Consider the following 18,577-nt stretch of genomic DNA (forward strand, 5'->3'; position numbering starts at 1 on the left):
AAGGCAAGGCAATTCCAGGCAAGGCAATCCAAGGCAAATCAAGGCAAGGCAAGGCAATTTCGGGAAAGGCAATTCCAAGCAAGGCAAGGCAAGGCAATTCCAGGCAACGTAATTGCTGGAAAGGCAATTTCAGACCAGGCAAGGCAAGAAAAGGCAGGGAAAGGCAATTCCAGGCAAGGCAATTCCCACTAAGGCAAGGCAAGGTAATTCCAGGCAAGGCAATTCCAGTCAAGGCAAGGCAATGCAATGCCAGGCAAGGAAATTCTAGGCAAGGCAATTCCATGCGAGGAAAGGCAAGCCAAGGCAACTTGAAACAAGGCAATTCCAGTCAAGGCAAGGCTATTCCAGGGAAGGCAAGGCAGGGCAATTCCAGCCAAAGAGAAGCAAGGTAATGCAATGCAATTCCAGGCAAGGCAATTTCAGGTAAGGCAAGGCAAGGCAATTCCAGGCATTTCAATTCCAGGCACGGCAATGCAAGTCAAAGCAATTCCAGGCAAGGCAAAAAAAGGCAAGGCAAGGCAATGCAATGCAATTCCAGGCTAGGCAATTGCAGGAAAGGCAATTTCAGGCTAGGCAAGGCAAGACAAGGCAGGGAAAGGCAATATCAGGCAAGGTAATTCCAAGGAAGGCAAGGCAATGCACGGTAAGGCAATTCCAGGCAAGGGAAGGCAAATCTATTCCAGGCAAGGGAATTCTAGGCAATGCAATGCAAGGCAAGGCAAGGCAAACAAATTCCAGGCAAGGAGAGGCAAGGTCATTCCAGGCAAGGCAAGGCAATGCAATGCAATGCAATTCCAAGCAAGGAAATTCCAGGCAAGACAAGGCAATTCCAGACAAGGTAATTTCAGACAAGGAAAGGAAAGGAAAGGAGAGGCAACGTCATTCCAGGCAGGGCAATTTCAGGCAAGGTAAGGCAATGCAATGCAATGTAATGCAATTCCAAGCAAGAAAATACCAGGCAAGACAAGGCAAGGCAATTCCAGACAAGGTAATTTCAGACAAGGTAATTCCAGGAAAGGCAATTCCAGGCAAGGCAATTCCAGGCAAGGCAAGGTAAGGCAAGACAATGCAATTCTAGGCCAGGTAATTCCAGGCAAAACTAGGCAAGGCAAAGCAAGGCAATGCAATTCCAGGCAAGGCAATTCCAGGCAATGAAAGGCAAGGCAATTCCAGGCAAGGCAATTGCTGGAATGGCATTCCAGGCCAGGAAAGGCAAGAAAAAGCAGGGAAAGGCAATTCCAGGCAAGGCAATTCCCACTAAGGCAGGTCAAGGCAATTCTAAGCAACCCTATTCCAGTCAAGGCTAGGCAAGGCAAGGCAATTCTAGGCAAGGCAATTCCAGGCAAATTGCCTTGCCTTTCCTGGAATTACTTTGTCTGGAATTGCCTTGCCTTGTCTTGCCTTGCCTTGCCTGGAATTGCATTGCCTTGCCTTGCCTGAAATCGCCTTGCCTGGAATGGCCCTTTTTTGCCTTGTTTTGCCTTGCCTGTAATTACCTTTGCTTTTGTTGTCTGAAATTACCTTGCCTGGAATTGCCTTGCCTTGTCTTGCCTGGAATTTTCTTGCTTGGAATTGCATTGCGTTGCCCTGCCTTGCCTTGCCTGGAATCGTCTTTACTGGAATTGCCCTGCCTTACCTTGCCTGGAATTGCCTTGCCTGGAATTACGTTTTCTTGCCTTGCTTGACTGGAATTTTCTCGCTGGAATTGCCTTGCCTTGTCTTGCCTTTTCTTGCCTTGCCTGGAATTCCTAGGCCTTGCCTTGCCTTGGTTTGCCTTACCTGGAATTGCCTTGCCTTGCATGCATGAAATTGCCTTGAGTTGCCTTTCCTTGTCTTGCTTCGAATTGCCTTGCTTTGCCTTCCCTTGCCTGGAATTGCCTTGCCTGAAATTGCCTTGTCTTGCTTTGCCTGAAGTTGCCTTGCCTGGAATTGCATTCCCTTGCCTTGCCTTGAATTGTCTTCCCTGGAATTGCCTTGCCTTGCCTGAAATTGACTTGCCCGGATTGGTCTTGCCTTGCCTTGCTTTGCCTTGCCTTGCCTTGCAGGGAATTTCCTTGCCTGGAATTTTTTGCTTTGCCTTACCTTGCATTACCTGGAATTGCCTTGCCTGAAATAGCCTTGCCTTGACTTGCCTGGAGTTGCCTTGCCCTCATTGCCTTGCCTTGCCTGGAATTGCCTTGCCTGGAATTGCCTGGAGTTACCTTCTCTGGAATTACCTTGCCTTGCCTTGCCTCAAATTTCCTTTCCTGGAATTGCCTTTCCCAGAATTGCCTGCCGGCCTGGCCTGGCCTGGCCTGGCCTTGCCTGTAATTTCCTTGCCTGGAATTTTTTGCTTTGCCTTACCTTGCATTGACTGGAATAGCCTTGCCTTGACTTGCCTGGAATTGCCTTGCCTTGCCTTGCCTCTCCTGGAGTTACTTTCCCTAAAATTGCCTTGCCTTGACTTACCTGGAATTGCCTTGCCTCAAATTTCCTTTCCCGGCCTGGTCTGGCCTGGCCTGGCCTGGCCTTGTCTGGAATTGCCTGGAGTGGAGGAGAATGGCTCCAGTGTCAGACTCCCCAACATGCTGCATGCTCAGCAGGATCTGCCCACAGACATCCAGGGAACACTCACCTTCCCCACCTTGGGAGAGGTCACTGGACAGAACGGCACTGGGTGTTGGTGTCATCCAGGACCCCACACACTTTCCTGAGTGTGATCCTGCTTCCCTCCTCTGGGCAGCTGCATCCTTTTCTCCTGCAGGGTTTTCTGGAAACTCAGTTCTGGGTTTCATCTCCCTTCTCCCTTCTCCTTGCCCCAACCTCCTTTTTCTGAAAAAGTTAGGGAATTGTTTATGGGTTTATTTGTTGAAAATAAGTGGCTGCCTCCACGCTTCTGTTTTCTTTCAGCCTGCTGGTAATGCAGGGTTACAAAGGATGCCTGGGCTCCCACACAGGTGTTGGCAGAGGGGGCGGCAGGTGGTGCTGTGCCTCTGCCTGCTCAAGGAAGACGGCCGTCCTCCTGCCCCTCATCCCTAGGCTGGGCTTCTTCCTGACCTTCTGAATATCCTATAGTCCAGAGACCTCAGAACTCACTCCTGAGAGCAGAGCCAGGCACTTAGAGAAAGACAAAATGGTGTCATTCTAGGATCTTATTAGGTATCTGAATCTGTTAGGAAAAAAATTAGGAACTATGTATAAAACTTAAAATATTCAAGTATTAAAAGGTTATTTGAATCAAAGTTTTAAAACATGCCATCAGTGAGCTTCTACCACTAAGTGGGGACTTTTACAGAAGTTGAGCAAGTTCCCTGAGTTGAGAGAAAAATGAAGCCACCTGTGCTGGGGACACTTGAGGCAGGGAGAGTGTGGGCAGAGGGAAGCCAGAGAAGTCTCAGCCTGTAGAAGCCAAACAGGAGAGCGTGAGCCAGGAGGGCGGTCAGGATCGGGGATGAGGTCGCTCTCCCTGGAGGAGAAATCCTAAAGTGCACAGCCTGGGACTCCCTCCCCTGGGGTCCAGTCCCCCAACATTTCACAGGCCTCCTGGAGCTGCCTTCCAATAAGGACAAACACAGCAAGAAAAGATCCATTTCTGCACAAAAGTCCTTCTGGAAAGAAGAAAAAAGAAAGCCATGAATGGAGTCAAAATGTTATCCAGTGCTGACTTAGCCTCTCAATTCTTTTCTAAATGGAGTGTGCTTTCCTAGTCAGGGAATGGAAAAGGCCCCTCCTGCACAGGGACAGGGCCATGACCCCAGAGGATGAAGCAGCAGCATTTATTCAAGATACAGCAGTGAGGGGATCCCATCACACTCCTGTCTCCCCGGAGAGGGCACATCTCGAGAAGTGATCCAGGAGACATGTAAGTTCCTAAAACCACTCCCTTCACTCTGTCCCCCAGGACCTGGCCCAGACTCTGAGATACACTGGCTTGGGGTGGCCTCAGGTGGCCGTGTGAGAAACCACAGTTTAGGGCCAGTCTGGGGCTTCCAGACCTGGCCAGGATGTCCCCAGGCCACCTGTCCTTCTGCTTTGTCTCACTGTCCCTTGGCAAATGGCCTGATGCTTGGGGCTGGCCCAAAGACACCTCAGGAAGGTTTGGTTCCCACTCTACAATGGGCTGATTATCCAGATGTTTTAGGGACATCTATCTGCCTTCTGGAGATGGACAGGGGCCTTAAGACTTCAGTTGAGAACAGGATGCTCTGTCTCTTACTGGGGCAGGGATGGCCTCCAGCTGCAGGAAGTACAGCAGCACCTGGACCTGCCAGAAAGAGTGGGAAAGAGGAGAGAGGCTCAGAGGGTGCTCACAGCTGGTGATCTTTAGCCCCCAAGTCCAGCTCAGGTGCTGGGTCCTCTGCTGCTGCCATGAAGCCTTTACAGTGAGACGGGAGGTGGGGGTGTGGATGCGGACAAGGCATGACTTGGGGGGGTTATTTTAGAGGTGCACAGGGCCTTGCTCTGTCACCCACGCTGGAGTACAGTGGCTCCATCATGGATCACTCCAGCCTCTTAACTGCTAGGCTCAAGCCATCCTCCTGTGTCAGCCTCCCCAGTAGCTAGGACTACAGGTGTGTGCCACAATGCCTGACTAATTTTTCCTTTTCTCTATTCTAGAGATGGGGTTTGCTGCATTGTCCAGACTGGTCTCAAACACCTGGGTTCAGTTATCCTGCCACAGTCTCTCAAAGCGCTGGGATTACAGACATGAGCCTCCACACCCAAACACTTAGGGCGGTTTTAAGCCCCCAGTAAGGTGCACCAGCAGGACCAAGAGGTGGTCTGGGCCTCCCCAACACTCTCATCCATGCAGACCTAGGCAAGTTTCTCTCTCTGAATCTCAGGCACCACCACCGACAATGCAAGTAGGAAGCTGGGCAGAGCAGGACTGGAGGTGTAGCAGGCAGAGGCCACCTCTGTCAGGTCGGGGTGGCATGGGCTGGCTGGAGCCTGTCTTCCCACACGTAGGTCATGACCTCCAAGGACCAGCTGTAGGTCATGGTGATGGGCCAGTGGGATTGGCAGAGAGCTTGCTCTCCTCTGAGGCTGAAGCAGTGTGGGGCCAAAGACCATGGCGAGGTTGAGCAGGGACTTTTATTGACTGCCTTTTTCTTACCACCCTGTGCAGGACCAAAGCAGAGGGTGCTATTTCTACGCCACCACCAGGAAAGAGGCAGAGGGGCTGGGCTGTGCTGGAGTCCTCTGGGAGGGAGCAACCTCAACCCTGGCTGTGCTGCAAGTTGATTCCAGCCCTGGTATTTGTGGGTCTCAGTGGCCCAGGACAAGGGGTTAGCTCTGGGCTGGTGAGGAGGTCTCCTCCACTGTCAGGGAGTGAGGGAGTTGGGGTATTCAAGTGCACTGCTGGTCATGGCCAAAGCTCTAAGCTCTTTGTGAAGCCACAGTGCAGAGGGGGGAGCAGGGCAAAGAGGAGAGGCTGGGGTAGGGTTGGCAGTGGCGCTTGTTCCCAGAGGCAGTGAGGAACTGTAGATGGGTTGGGGTAAAAGGTCCTCAGTGCTAGGGGTCTGATGTGAGCAGAGGGGCACCCTGTGGCCTGAGTTTTTGTAGCCCTCCCTGGGCAGCCATGAGAGAGCGGGCTACCTTTTCAGGTGGTCCAGAAGGAAAAGGAAGGTGAGCAGGTTGGCCTCCAGCCGGGACAAGGGCAGGTTAAGCATGGAGTTCTCCTTTGCAGCAGGGTCTGAAATTACTGTAGAAGGCAGTGGGTTACTTCTCATGGTCACAACGAGCTGGAGACCTCTACAGAGTTGGTGACATGGAGCATCCGGAACACGTGTTCCTGAACAGCCTAGGCTCGTCATCATCCTCACTCCCACAGCACTGGGCTCCAATGAGGACCTGTGAAGGGCACCAGTGTGGGGTATGAGCCACCTGAATCCCTTTTCTCTGCCCCACAGGGGTCAGCAGCACCTGGAGAACAGCAGCAGGAGGTGGTGTGAGAGCAGTGGCTCATGGGCAGAGCTGCCCGTGGGAAACTGCAGCTGCCACCCCCTCCCGAGGGCAGCCCAGAGTAGTGGAGGCTCAGCATAAAATGAAAAAGGGGAGTGAGGGACACAAGGAGGTGGGAGGTGGGTGGCCCCAGCCCCACAAACTAAGCAGAAACCCTCTCTTCACCCTAGACTCCGCAGGGGCACCCCAGGCTGGTAGACCAGGTCCCCTGGGCGTGGGTGCGGGAGGCAGGCCTGCCCTAAGGGTCATGCGGAGGATACAGGGCTGCACACGCCAGTGCCCTGCTTAGACATCAGCCTGCAGGTTGACTCGGGGTCAGGCCAGGTTTGCTCCTGTGCTTGACTGGGCCAGGACCCGTGGCTAGAACACCTGGGAGCCCTCGCTCAGCCCTGGTCTGCTGGAAGGGGGACAGCAGACTTTACGACCCCACAGCACAGCAGTGATGAGCATTTTACTCTTGTGGTCTCCTTGAGAAATAGGACAAGGAGTCCTCTGGGGACAGACGAGGACTTACACAACGGCCTCAGTTGTGGCCCCTGCTTTCTGAGCTTGGTTAAAACACTGACCATGGCAGAAAGGACACAGCTTGGGTTCTCACACCACACTTTCCACAGCCCCTAACTGCAGTAGTGCACATGGAGGAGATGCCTCCTATGATGCCAAGGCCTCCAGTGCTCACCAAGTACTGGGTAGAACTTGTCAGTGAAGAGGGGCTCAGGCAGTTCATGGAAGTAGAGCTTCAGCATGTCTGCGATGGCATGTATGTCCATCTCACTCATCATCATTGACACATCCCTGTTATCTGGAAAGAACATGGAAGTGCTGCAGCCTCCTTGAGGATCCCAAGTAGGTCTCCCACCATCCCTGCCTTGGCTAAAGCACCATCCCTGCCACGCTGGCCACTGTGCGGGTCCCTCCCTGGCTTTAAGCAGCTCATCTTCCTCCTCCCAAGAGTTGTGCATGGTTCTGTGTCTGTGTAGAGATGATGAAGGGGTGTGTGCATTCCCATATTTCTCGCCTGCTTAGCCCAATGTGATGTCCAGGAGGAAGCCTGGTGGGACTCCGAGCCTGCATGGGAATCAGGTGGCTCTGCCCTGTTCATAGCAACCACCCCTGTACCAGTCTTCTGACAGCAGGAAGGCTGTGGGAGAATCTGATGGGTTCCAGTGTTTGAACCAGTGTCTTCCTTTGGATCCAGTTGGCCACTGGAGCTGACCTCCCCACCACAGGCCAGATCCATCCTGGGCCTCCAGAGGGAACTGAAACTACCACACGGCCCACCCAGGCGTGCTGGGCATTCTAGGGGTCCTGGTCTGGGTGAGTGCTGTGTGCCCCAAAGAAAGGTCACAGGCACAAAGTCCTGTTGCTTTGAAGTTGCTGGACAAGGACACTCTGGGTTCTCAGTGCCCTCCCCTGGCATTTGGGGCAGGTCCAGGTCCTTAATACTCTGAGGGGTGGTGGGATGGAGGTGGAGGTGGTGCAGCCTTAGCCTGAGCTGGGTCCCCTCAGTGCCCTCTGCCCACCACATCCTCACACAGGGCAGTAGACAAAACACACTGAGTCCCAGGCTTCCGTACCTCATGTCCACCCTCAAGGCAGGAAGGCCAAGGCCCCCTGGCAGCCCTGGGTCCACCCAGCAAGTGACATGGGTGGGTAGGATGGTTCAAGAACTGGTTTCTACAGAAGCTCCTTCTACAACTCTTGTCTTCTCTTTTTAAAAAATAATAAAACAGTAAATGAAGAAAAGACACAGTGAAGAATGTGATGTGACCTGGCCGTGGAGCGCTGTGAGATCTCACTGTGGACATTGACGCCCGCACCTCCATCACGACATGATCCGGCTGATGACAAAGGCTGCCTTCAGCACCTGGATGTCCGTGGCCACTCCAGACCCGCAGTAGATGCCCACCTCCTTCACGCCAGGAGGCTTGATCTACTCCACACATTGCTGCAAGATAAAGGGCACCTTGGCAGGTTGTTCAGTTATTTCATATTTTTGTGTAGTTACCTATTTATTATAAAGTGCCTGTGTCAGCTTTGCAAAGCCTTCATGTTCATTTATAGTGAAAGTTGTAAAATTCACTTGTTTGTTAAAAATAGATTGAGTGGCATTTTTAAACGCCTGTTTTTAAGCCTAGTAAAAGTATGTCTGAACTAACTTGGAAGTTTGTTACAGGCCATAAATATTAAATGACAGAAATGCCATTTTATGGTAGGTTAGTTTTATTTATTTATTTATTTATTTATTTATTTATTTATTTATTTATTTATTTTGAGATGGATTCTCACCCTGTCACCAGGCTGGAGTGCAATGGCGTGATCTTGGTTCACTGCAACTTCCGTCTCCTGAGTTCAAGTGATTTCCCCTGCCTCAACCTCCTGAGTAGTTGGGACTGCAGGCACATGCCACGAAGCCTGGTTAATTTTTGGTATTTTAGTAGAGTTGGGGTTTCGCCGTGTTGACCAGGATGATCTCGATCTCCTGACCTCGTGGCCCGCCTCGGCCTCCCAAAGTGCTGGGATTATAGGCGTGAGCCACCGCACCCAGCCTAGTACGTTAGTTTTAAAGGTTCCTGACCCCCTTAGTATATAACTTGAAACAATGTATTAATGTCAGAAATGTGTAATATGGCATTTTTGACGGTTAGTTTCATGTTTGAGAATACTTAACCTTATAAAATAAAACTAGCAAATTACCTTAGTAGACAACACAGTTAAACAGTTTTAATAAGAAATCTTACTGCAGTTTTTTGTAAGAAGGAACTGGTATATTTAAAGCTGCATGTAACATCTGAGTTTTAAGTTTATTATGCCAGCCGTCTCTATTAGTTTTCTAGGTGTGCCATATCAAAGTACCACAGACTGGGGGGCAGAAACAACAGAAATGTGTTCTCACAATTCTGGAGGCTGGAAGTTCAAGACCAAGGTGTCAGCAGGGTCAGTGCAGTGGCTCAGCTGAGAGCCACACAGGACAGGGAGCTTCCACCCCCGAGCCAAGGGAGGTGGTGAGTGAGAGTGCTACCCAACCTGGGAAACTATTTCCAAGGCACACAAAGAAAACCAGAACCAGAATAAAGGCAACAACTTTTATTATCATTCACATATTTTATAAAAGAGAGACAAATATAGTAAGGCCATGGTTGTATGGAAAAAAATTCCAAATTTGTTTAGGTAACTCTTTCCACATCTATAGCAGGGCTGCCCTGACATGAGGCACAGCAGCTGCACTTGTCTGATGCCTCTTTGCAGATGCAGCCCTGGGCACAGTTGGCACAGCCCACAGGGCAGCAGGAACAGCAGCCTGAGAAAGAAGGGGAGAGTCAGAGGTCAGAGCAGACTTGACTAAAGACCTCTCTGCCCCAACAGAGGCCTGGCTCAAGCCCTATGTCCAGCTCCAGAGGACCCTTAGTCTACAGTGGCATTGCTCTATGAGGAATCAGCTGGATCTTTGGAGTGAGGGTCTTCCAGTGAAAAGCTGCCCAGCACAACCTATACCCAGGAGAGGACAGAAGACTGGAGAGGCAGTGGCTGGGGTGACAGAGACAAAGGAAAACCAGTTCCCCAGAACCATTGACTTAAGTGAGAAAAGTCCTGAAGTATCAGGTCTGTGCTTGGCAGGCTGGTGCATTCGTGTGGCCTCAGTTTCCCTATTTTAAGAATGAAAGTTGGGAATCAACCATCTTGTTTTTCCAGCTGTGATCCTGAATCAGTTGCCAGGAAAGGAGATGTGGAAAGCTGGTCACTGTCCCGCTCCTGCCCACTAAGCTCTGGGTTCCCTCCTCTGACTCTGCTCAGCCCCCAGATTCTCAGGGAAGGCCCCGAACTCACTCTTCCTGTAGGAGGTGCAGGTGCACTCTTTGCATTTGCAGGAGCTGGTGCAGGTGTAGGAGCCACCTGCAGAGAAGAGAAAAAGGCAGTGAGCAGTGAGTGTGGTGCAAGGTTAGAAGCAGCCTCTCAGCATCCTGCTCACTGCACGGGAAACCTGTTACCTAGTTCCATCCAGGCACGGGAAGCCCAGCTTCCCTCCCCACAGGCTCAAATGGGCAGGTGCCCTCCTTTTTAATACGACACAGAGACTTAAGTGGGGAATCTTGAAGAAGCAATGTCTCCCACCTCCCTACCTGCCCAGGCAGCTCAAATGCTGGACAGAGCATTGGCTCCCAGCTCAGCATACCTCTGGCCTATGGGTGACCTGGAGCAGGGGCAGTTTTGAGCCTCATTCCTCTCTCCTTGGAAATGGGAGGCACTGGGACCATGGTAAGGTTTTCAGTGATAATAATAAAGGTTTCTGGTAAGAAAAAAAGCAACAGAAGTACAAAGTAAAAAAAAAAAAAATCCACTTTAGGTAGAGCTCAAAATGCACCTGCCTTCTGCATTTTCTTAATCCCCCATTAAAAATCAGGGATCCTAAAGGCCCTGAAACCTGGCATACTTTACCAGTGGCGCAGGAGCAGTTGGGGTCCATCTGGAGAGCAGGTGAGGCTGGAGCACCTATGCCAGAGCTGAAGAAGCAGGCAAGCCAGCGGGAGCTGGCTTTGTAGTTGGGGAGAGGTGCTGGGTGCAGAGGTCCCACCCAAGGTCTGGCTCTGGCTCCAGCAGTGTCAGAGGAACCCTGGGTTCAGGGCCCAGCTGTGCGCAGCAGATGGGCCAAGTGGAGGATCCTCCCTAGCGAGGCTGGTGTGCACCCTGCGGGCGGCCCTTTGGCTCCCACTCGCTTTGAAGGGGCTGCATGCCTGGCATTAGGCGGTGTCCCTGCTATAATCCCAGCCCACCCGAATTTCTTAGAAATTGTGGTCCACTCCTGCCCCTGCGCGGTCCGGCAACCCAGCCACAGGTGGTCGCGGTGTCCCCTGCCCAGCACCCTGCACCAGTAACCTGAGCCTCACCTCTGTTGGAGTCCATGTGCAACCCCAGCCTAGTGCTTGCATCTCTAGATAGGGAAGTGCAGCGAAGGAGTTGTGTGCAGCGGACCAGCCTCCCATGTGACCTTTGCCTCACCTGCATTGCCACCCAGTTCCTTTGGCCACGTTTGTCTTATTCACAGCAACAGAGCAGACATAGTGCCCTGCTTCCCTCCCTTCCATTCCCCACTCCTGGGAAGGTGATGGGCACGTTTGTCCACATCCTCCTTTGCTATAACTTCTTGGGGCTTCCCACAGCCTAGCTGGCCCACCAGGCCCAAGGATGGAGCTTCCCAAAACTTGGAATGTTCCCAAGGGAGGGATCTTTTTCCTGATGTGCTCACCCTTGCATTAAATTAAGAAGCATGAAAAGTAGTTATTACTTTCAGGATTCTTAACTATTACAGAGCTTTTAGACTCAGCCAGACCCTGTTTATTCACTTTGGCTGTTTCAACCCTCACAGCAACCCTCAAGGAAAATACTCTTTATGACAGCGTCTTACTAATCAGACAAGGACAACACAAGGAGACAAGTAGCTAGCCCAGGACAGAGAGTGAAAGCAGTGCTGCAGGTTTGAAGCCACTCAGCTTTGTTGTTGTTGTTGTTGTTGTTGAGACAGAGTCTTGCTCTGTTGCCAGGCGCCAGGCTGGAGAGCAGTGGCACAATCTCGGCTCACTGCAACCTCCACCTCCTGGGTTCAAGCAATTCTCCTGCCTCGGCCTCCCGAGTAGCTGGGATTACAGGCGCACGCCACCATGCCCAGCTAATTTTTGTATTTTTAGTAGAGACGAGGTTTCGCCATGTTGGCCAGGATGGTCTCGATCTCTTGACATGGCGATCTGCTCACCTCGGCCTCCCAAAGTGTTGGGATTACAGGCTTGAGCCACCGCACCCAGCCACCACTCAGCTTTTCAAGGAAAAGAGGTCAGTGATGAAACTTCCCTTTGCCCTTGCTATGTCTTCAGCACCTCTTCACTGCTTGAAATCTTTAAACAAAAACAAATGTCAACTTCAATCCCAAGAGCAACAGAAGTGATACAGAGGGATATATATAACTGTGTGGCTACCTTTCATGTCTGCAAGGTGACTGATTCTTATTTTCAGTAGTGTCAGAGAGTTTGCTTTTTCTGTAAATACATTTTAAAAAATAGGATTCTTTAAAGGAAAATGTTAAGGAAAATAACAGTGCAGGTGTTGGCAGAAATGGCAAGAATCCTTTCACATCTGTTATGCGGACACAGACTATCTTACTTATGGCTTTATATATATGCAGCGTAGATCCCTATTTGTGGATGGGTAGGGTTCCCTCTCGGATCCATATGTCATATGCTCATGTTATTGATGGGAACAACATGGGACACACAGCTAAGCCTATCAGGACTGGCTTATTTGTCTGGAGGTACTAAAATGTTCCTATAAATATAATAAAAGCATAGCTATTACAGACTACTTGAGACACACTGAACACTGTATTAGGTTCTTTATATGAATTAACTGATGTGGTCCTACCAGCCAGATCCTGTTATTATGCATGGAACAGGGTAGGAGCCTGAACCACAGAGTGGTTGTGTTACCCACGTATAAATGACACAGCTGAAATTTGCACTCACGCAACGTCATTGCCTCAACCAGCACCCTATGTCATGTAAAACACAAGGACACAGAAAACCTGGCGCAAGGACAGCAGAGGGAAGAGTAATAGCTGGCAATCAATCCCTCTTCATAGCTCTTAACCTTCCTGGGCATCAGTATGCCTCTTTCCAGTCAGGGCACAATTAGGCCAACTCACCAAAGGCACTTCCAGCTAAGAACTGTGATGGGAAGGGCTTAGCATCCACTTACACAATGATGTGCCAGCTCTGGAGAGGGTTTGAGGACAGCTGTACCATAAGTTCATCCAACCTGTAGTTGGATGACCTTGTGAGTTGTGTGACCTTGGGAAGGTTCTTAACTACTCTAGAGGACAGTGTTCCCCTACATATCCAGCCTCTGCACATACTGTCTCTCTGGTTTGTGTGAAGATCAAATGACTTGAAGGGTGGGAAAGGCTTGTTCTCTGTCCAGATGCTGGAGCAGTGTCTTATGCTGGGGAGTTGGTGCAGGAAGTCATCCACATACCCTTAAGACCAGACCAGCAAGACTTCAAACACATTCCCAACTTCCACTCCATAGTCATGCTTCCAAGGAACTGGTGGTCCTTTCCCAAGGAGCTTGATGAGATCCAATAGGATTCTCTGTCTGCAAAGTCCATGTGGACAAATGATTATAACAGCACTCTTCACTGAGTCCTAGCCAGGTGCTAGGCCACTAACACATTTCATCCCAAAGTAGAGATAGAATCTTCTTTCTACAAATGGGTAAATGCAGTCTCAGAGAGGTTAAGCACCTTGCCCCGGTCACGCAGCCAGTAAGGGGTGAAGTGGGCTGTGAACCCACTTGTGTGACACCAAACCACCTGCACTTGGCCAGGCTGCCTTCTCTTCTTCTTTTATGTTAATGTTTTGTTTTACATAGAGAGGGGTTCTCACTAAGTTACCCAGGCTGGTCTCAAACTTCTGACCTCAGGCAATCCTCCTGCCTTGGCTTGAGCAGAGCATGACATGAGCCACTGCACCCGGCCAAACTACCTTCTGAAATCCCTTATTCACAAAGCACTTTAAGGCAGCATGATGCTTACTCTTGGGCCACGTGACTCCTCTTCCTCTTTGAACATCAAACATCAATTGCCTCACCAAATAGCCAGAAAACAAACAGTTGCCATGAATTACAAGATACCCAGGGCCTTCCTCCTTCCTACTGAGTATCACTACACCTTATAACAGATGTGCAGCATTAGTAGTTTTTTCCTGTTATTTTTTTCTTTTTTCTTTTTTTTTTTTTTTAGATGGAGTTTTGCTCTTGTTACCCAGGCTGGAGTGCAATGGTGCGATCTCGGCTCACCGCAACCTCCACCTCCTGGGTTCAGGCAGTTCTCCTGCCTCAGCCTCCTGAGTAGCTGGGATTACAGGCACGTGCCACCATGCCCAGCTAATTTTTTGTATTTTTAGTAGAGACGGGGTTTCACCATGTTGACCAGGATGGTCTTGATCTCTTGACCTTGTGATCCACCCGCCTTGGCCTCCCAAAGTGCTGGGATTACAGGCATGAGCCACCGTGCCCGGCCTGCATTTTTATTTTTCATACTCATTCATTCTATTTATCTCACCAAAGCTTAGGTCCATGACTGATTCCTGTGCCCTCAAATCATCTGGCATGATGCTCTTACGTTTTTAGCTAGGAAACTGACCAGAGACAGGTAACCCAACTTGCTTTAGGGCACTCAGTATATAGGAGGATCCCAGCTCTGCTGGGTCTGGGGTCTGTTATGTCAGGACACCCCTCAAAAAAACCATTGAGGCAGAATAAGGCCAACAATGTTTATTGTCATTCCCATGTTTCACTTGAGAAAACAGACACAGTAAATGGGTTATGCTTGTATTTGAAAAAACCTCTAGGTTTGTAAGGGTTTTGTTATTTACATCTGATATCAGGCACAGCAGCTGGACCTCTCTGATACCGCTTTGCATACCCAGCCCTGGGCACAGTTGGCACAGCCCACAGAGCAGCAGGAGCAGCAGCCTGGGGAAGAAGGGGAGAGTAAGAGGTCAGAGCAGACTCAAACAGTGACCTCCCTGCCCCAACAGAGGACTGGCTCAAGCTTTGCCTCCAGCCCAAGGACCCTTAGTTCAGGGTGGCATTGCTTGTCAGGAGACAACTCCTGAATCTTTGGGGTGAGAGTCTTGCCATGAAAAAGCTGCCCACCCCTCCTGTGCCCAGGACATGGTAGAAGCCTGGAGAGAGAGTGACATGCTATTTGCAGTAAAAGGAAGGACAGTCTCCTAGAATGATACACTTAAGTGAGGAAAGTCCTCAAGTATCAGGTCTGTGCTTGAGATGCTGGTGTGCGCTCTTGGTGTCAGCTTCCCCATGGTAAGAATGAAGATTGGGAATTAACCATCTCTAGTGTCCTTCCAGCTGTGATCCTAAGTCATTTGCTGAAGCAAGGAGATGTGGGAGGCTCATCATTGGTTGGCTCTGACCTGTGGAGATCCCTCCTTTGACTCTGCCCAGCCCCCATATTCCTGGAGATGGTCCTGCGCTCACTCTTCTTACAGGAGGTGCATGTGCACTCTGCATTTGCAGGAGCTGGCACAGGTGCAGGAGCCACCTGCAAGGAAGAAAAAGGCAGTGAGCGGTGAGTGTCATACCTCCCATCCACCTCAGGCAGCTCAAATGCTGGACAAAGCACTGGGTCCTAGTTCAGCACACCTCTGGCCTTGAGGGTGACCTAGAGCCGGCCAATTCTCAGCCTGTCCTCTCACCTCAGAAATGGGAGGCAGTGAGAAGATGGCAGTGTTCCGAGTAGTGATGAAGGTGCTTGGCGGGGAGAAAGCTCCAGAAGTGCAAAGCAAAGGAGTCCGTTTTAGGTAGAGCTCAAAATGCACCTGCCTCCTGCCCCAGCAACCTTCTATTCTGGAGTATGAAAATGAAGACCCTAAGCCCCGAAACCCGGCATTCCTTACCAACGGCACAGGAGCAGTTGGGGTCCATTTGGAGGTCAGATGAGGCTGGAGTTCCTAAACCAGAGGCAAAAAAAAAAAAAAAAAAGCAGGCTGGCCGGTGGGAGGCGGAACAGAGCCCAGGATCAGGCCTCTGACTTTAGAGTCAGGGCAGGGTGCCGGGCACAGACGCCCTGGCCCAGGTCTGGCAGCCACCCCGCACAGTGTCAGCGCCGACCCTGGGTTCAGGGCCTGACTGCACGCTGCAGGCGGGCCGAGCGCAGGATCCTCTCCCGGAGCAGGATGCACCCTGAGGGCGGCCCTTTGGCTCTCGCTGGCTTTGGGGGGCTGTGCTCCCGGCATTACGCGGCGTCCTGACTATAATCCTGGCCCTCCCGAATTTCCCTTAGATTGCAGTCCACTCCTGTCCTGGGCGGTCCAGGAACCCAGCCTCAGGTGGTGGCCATATCCCCGCCCTCGCACCCGGCACCAGTGACCTAACTTCGCCTCTGTGGGAATCCGTGTGCAACCCCAGCCTAGTTCCTAGATAGGACCGAGGCAGGAAGCGCAGCAAGGGAGTTGTGTGCAGAGGACCAGCCTCCCATGTGACCTTCGACCCACCTTCATAGTCATCCAGGTCCTTTGGCCTCGTTTCTCCTCTTCACAGCAACAGGCCAGACACAGGGCCCTGCCTCCCTCCCTTCCATCCTCCACTCCTGAGAGGGTGATGGGTACATTTGTTTAAGTCCTCTTTTGCTTTTTAACTTCTTTTGGGCTTCCCACAGCCTAGATGGCCCACCAAGACCAAGGACGTCCAAAGCTTGGGACGTCACCAAGGGAGAGAACTTTGCCCTGATGTGATGACTCTGCATTAAATTAAGAAGCATGATAAGTGCTTACTTCAAGGAAATAGGTCCTGGGCTGGGCCGGGCTGGGCTGTGCGCGGCAGAGGGGCCAGGCGCACCACTCCCTGCGCTCTGCTTGGTGCACACCGTGGGTCCGCGCCTTTGGCGCCTGCTCGCTCTCGCAGAAAGGGCTGTGTGCCTGGAGGTACGCCAGGTCCCCAAGGTCCTGGCCGCCTTTCCCAGTTTCCCTGAGGTTGCCTTCCACATCATCATGTCGTCAAAATTTGTACATCTTTCGTTTTTCCTGTTGTTTCTTCATGTATTCACTGCATTTTTCCTCGTTGAATCTAAAAAATGGGTCATGTTTGACAATTGAGACTGGAAACGATCATCTGTAACACCCCACCCATTTGATGTGGCACAATGCAATGCCATTTTACAGCAGTGCAGACTCAGTGAGGTAACCTGGCTTCCCAAAGGTGTTCGCATTGTTAGTGGCTCACATTTCCACCCAGAGCCTGGTCTTTAAACTCCTGGCTCAACTCCCACCCCAGTCCATTTATTCCAAGACACACAAAAAAGGCCAGATAAGATTCAAGTCGTTTTATTGTCACTCACATATTTAAGAGAAAAAGAAATGCAGCAAACAGCTTAGGGTTATATTTTTTAAAAAATCCAAGTTTGTGCAGGTTGGTCTATTTACATCTAGAGCAGAGCTGTCCCCACATCAGGCACAGTGGCTGCACTTCTCAGATGCCCCTTTGCAGATGCAGCCCTGGGCACACTAGGCAGAGCCCATGGGGCAACAGGAACAGCAGCCTGAGGTGAAAGGGAAGAATGAGAGGTGAGCTGACTTGACCAGGCACCTCCCTAATAGCAAGCTTGGCTCCAGCTCAGACCCCAGACCCAGAGGGCACAAAGCCCTCTGAGAGAAAATGACACAGCCAACAGGGGCAAAGAAAGCCCAGTTCCCCAGAATTATGTACTCAGGGCCAGCCTAGAGTTCCCTCTCAACCTTAGCCACAGCCCCCGATTCCTGGAGATGGCCCAACACTCACTCTTCTTGCAGGAGGTGCATTTGCACTCTTTGCATTTGCAGGAGCTGGCACACATGCAGAAGCCACCTGCAAGGAAGAGAAAAGGTGGTGGGCAGTGAGTGCAGATGCAGAAGGTACAGCAGTGGGTCAATGAGTCTCCAGTGCCCCCTCCTCTGTGCAGGGCCAGCCCTCAGAGCTCTTTTCCTGATCAGAACAGAAGAACACAAGCCCCATGTCCTCTTCACTCAGGCTGGGAAGGGCAAACACCCTCCTGTTTTACCCCACCAGGAAGGTCCCAGGTGCACACAAAACCCAGAAATACTGAGATTCCAAGCTGGAACCTTCTGTCCTGAACCCTGAGGGTTCAGGGTTTCCAGTCCCCATCCACCCTGATTGCCCAGAGCCTGGACAGAGCATTGGGGGCGGGGTGGGGGGTGGGGGAGAAGGAAGGAAGAGGCAGGGGAATGGGAGGAGGGGACAGGGCCAAGGGAGTCTGTATCACTCTCCAGCTCTTGGCTGCCAATTCATATAAGGCTCGGGAACAGTAACAGTGAGGATTCCTAATAACTACAAAAGGTCCTTAAATCAGGCTGAACAGACAAAACTGTGTATCCGGCAGACACTCAAGTCTCCAGTTGAGACAAATGATAGGAAGGGGCCTGAGCCTGCTGCCACCTCCGCAGCACCAGAGAGCAGCTGCACTTTAACACACCTGCCCCATCCCAGCCAGGCCCCTGGTGAGTAACTCAGATCCTGAGTTTAATGTTACACATAATGTGCACTTCAAGAGTATGTAATTGGGCAGCACGCACACTCAGGAATTCTACAAGACATTCTCATCTTTCTCTGTCCCCTTGCTCCCCACCCCCCACCACAAAGAATAGCAAGGACTCCAAGATTGGAACAGAACATTCCTTTGCAGTGTGTTCTGAGCCCACTGATGTTTTGGTTTGGTAAACCTTTAGACAAAATGGCAGCAGATAGATCTGGGTGTCCAGCAAACCCCATTTGCAACGGTGATGCCAGACCATCGCACCTCTTCTTCCTGGCCCAATTATCGAATCGAGCTCAACTTCCTGAGCTTGGGGCCAGCATCCCCGTATCTTTCAAAGTGAGAGAACAATCCAATGTGTGTGGTTTACCCTCAAAAGAGGGACTAGGAACTACAGCCATGCCAGTCCCCATCCCTCATTTGCCCCAACACTTTACTCTCCCTTTCATCTGAGCCTAAAGAGATTGAAATGATTCTCTTCCTACTTCTTTCCCTATTGTCCTCGTTGATAAGTGTTTTTTTTTTTTTTTTTAATTTTAA

At 51.0% G+C, this 18,577-nt stretch overlaps 1 long non-coding RNA gene and 1 pseudogene across 2 annotated transcripts in view; one reads left to right on the top strand and one right to left on the bottom strand.

Moving 5' to 3' along the window:
- Positions 1 to 1,366: 1,366 nt before the first annotated feature.
- On the top strand, positions 1,367 to 7,987 carry LOC144578876 (uncharacterized; annotated as a pseudogene). The gene is made up of 3 exons (XR_013525334.1): positions 1,367 to 3,841; positions 4,597 to 7,260; positions 7,677 to 7,987. The product of XR_013525334.1 is annotated as an uncharacterized LOC144578876 (transcript).
- A 6,260-nt stretch (positions 7,988 to 14,247) lies between these two features.
- Positions 14,248 to 18,577, bottom strand: part of LOC103791159 (uncharacterized) — a 58,104-nt gene continuing 53,774 nt past the window's right edge. The window contains exons 3-6 of the long non-coding RNA XR_004733010.3: positions 17,287 to 17,352; positions 16,284 to 16,575; positions 15,408 to 15,461; positions 14,248 to 15,052 (exon numbers count right to left, since the gene is read on the bottom strand). This is a non-coding gene — a long non-coding RNA (uncharacterized LOC103791159). The remainder of the gene's footprint in view (positions 15,053 to 15,407; positions 15,462 to 16,283; positions 16,576 to 17,286; positions 17,353 to 18,577) is intronic.

This window comes from Callithrix jacchus, chromosome 13 (genome assembly GCF_049354715.1).
Source record: "Callithrix jacchus isolate 240 chromosome 13, calJac240_pri, whole genome shotgun sequence".
NCBI classification, from domain to species: Eukaryota; Metazoa; Chordata; class Mammalia; order Primates; family Cebidae; genus Callithrix; species Callithrix jacchus.